Here is a 2,500-nt window from a genome sequence, read left to right as displayed (position 1 = left end):
CTGTGAAACTTGCCACGGCAAAAGAACCTCCGGTATGTTCGTTACATAACAGACAATTGAAAGAACAACAAATCTTTCTTCTGTAATGCGTTGGGTTCCGCCATAAATCTGAAGTGCTCTTTCTGGTCTGTGGGTTCGCCTTGTGACGCTGAAGGTGTTGGTTTGAAGATTTGCTATCCTGTACACGAGATATTGAATCGCACTAGCTCGTCAGTCTTGGTTTGGGAAGAAAGCGTGGCGCGACGGGTTCAAAGATCTCCGAAGCCGATTTGATTCTCAACAGAGCAGGTAAATTTGATGTCCCTGAAGATGAGAAGAGACAGACATCACAAGAACCTTACAACAGACTGGACCGGCCGAAAACAGACTATATGTTTCCACCCAAGTTATAAGGGACAACGAAAGGGTAAAACACAAACCCGACGAGTAAATGGCAAGATGTCACAAGGCATTTTTGAGCTGCATAACGCTGTTGTTCCCATCGGTTCAGGTTCGACATACCATTTACGGCCGTGGGAACCGAACGCGAAGTTTCGGACATTTGTTTTGTTTACATTTGTTCCGCGGAGTCGCATTATGCCGCCTCAAAGTAGTCGTATCACAGGACAACCAATCTTGACACTATTGTATTTTAACAGCTTTTAGTTGGAATTTTGGAGTAAAGGCAGGAAACATTCTGCCCCATTAAAGTGTTTCTCAATTATATTTTAAATATTTCATATCCATCAGAAGAAACGGGTGTCTAGAAAACTCAGACCTAGAAATCTCAGACCTCAGACCTCAGACCTAGAAAACTCAGACCCCCCAATTCTGGAAAACTCAGACCTAGAAAACTCAGACCCCCTTCAAACTAGAAATCTCAGAAGAAAAAGAGGTTGGAAATTGGAATACATTTTCATTGCGGTGAAATATTATACGCTATATTTGTACAGTGTCTGCCTTTTATTATTTTACAACTAATTGCAAGATAACGGGAAAGATAACAATAATGTTTCCTGTTTCGTCTCATGACACGAATTTGCTTTTTATGAGAATGAATCGACTGATTGGCATTTGTAAATTTCTAAATAAAATATTTTATATTAAAAAGAATCACGGCTCGTGTCAAATTGTCTACAGTGACAATCGCATCATTTGACAAGAAAACTCAGACCCCCCAATTCTGGAAAACTCAGACCCCCTTCAAAACTCAGAAAAATAAATAAACGCGAAGAGAGAATAAAGCAAAAACAGAAACATGAAACCACCAAACCGCGCCAAAACGTCACGTGCTGTTCACGTCGCGTGACCGTCACACAACGCCGTTCAAGCCACAGCCGACATGACAGTGTAAAATGATTTTTTAACACAATATGTCGATTACAAACACTTAACATCGATTTTTTTGTTAGCACCAAACTGACACAATTTTAGTCCTTGAAATATTTAGGGGTATCATGATTTTGATTTTGCTTTATCCTCTCTTCGAATAAAAAGCCAATTTCGTGTCAGAGACGATAGGAACGGAGTGTTGTTATCTTTCCCGTTATCTTGCAATAATAAAAGGCAGACACTGTATAGCATATAAAAAAATGAATTCCATTTTCCAACCACGTTTATTTCTTTTTCCGAGTTTTGTTGTTTGAAGGGGGTCTGAGTTTTCCAGAATTGGGGGGTCTGAGTTTTCTAGGTCTGAGTTTTCCAGAATTGGGGGGTCTGAGTTTTCTTGTCAAGTGAGGCGATTGTCACTGTAGACAATTTGACACGAGCCGTGATTTTTTAAGTATAAAATATTTTATTATTTTAGAAATTTACAAATGCCAATCAGTCGATTTATTCTCATAAAGAGCAAATTCGTGTCATGAGACGAAACAGGAAACATTGTTGTTTTCTTTCCCGTTATCTTGCAATTAGTTGTAAAATAATAAAAGGCAGACACTGTACAAATATAGCGTATAATATTTCACAGTAATGAAAATGTATTCCAATTTCCAACCTTTTTTTCTTCTGAGATTTCTACATGTAGTTTGAAGGGGGTCTGAGTTTTCTAGGTCTGAGTTTTCCAGAATTGGGGGGTCTGAGTTTTCTAGGTCTGAGGTCTGAGGTCTGAGTTTTCTAGGTCTGAGTTTTCTAGACACCCGTTTCTTCTGATGGATATGAAATATTTAATATACATTTGAGAGACACTTTAATGAGGTAGAATGTTGCCCGCTTTTATTCCAAATTCCAAGCAAAAGCTGCTTTTAAAATATATCAAAATACAATAGCTAGCATGGAGGTTAAGATTGGTTTTCCTGTTTAAGGCGGCATTGCGACTCCGCGGAACAAATGCCTGTGTAAACAAAACAAATGTGCTAAACTTCGCGTTCGGTTCCCACGGCTGTAAATGGTATGTTGTTTATATTTTTTAAATGAGTCTAGTATGCAGTCAGTCAGTTAACATAACACGAACCTGAACCGATGGGAACAACAGCGTTATGCAGCTCAAAAATGCCTTGTGACATCTTGCCATTTACTCGTC

This window comes from Pavona decussata, unplaced genomic scaffold (genome assembly GCF_977016875.1).
Source record: "Pavona decussata unplaced genomic scaffold, jaPavDecu1.1 SCAFFOLD_574, whole genome shotgun sequence".
NCBI classification, from domain to species: domain Eukaryota; kingdom Metazoa; phylum Cnidaria; class Anthozoa; order Scleractinia; family Agariciidae; genus Pavona; species Pavona decussata.
Note: the sequence above shows the minus strand (reverse complement) of the source record.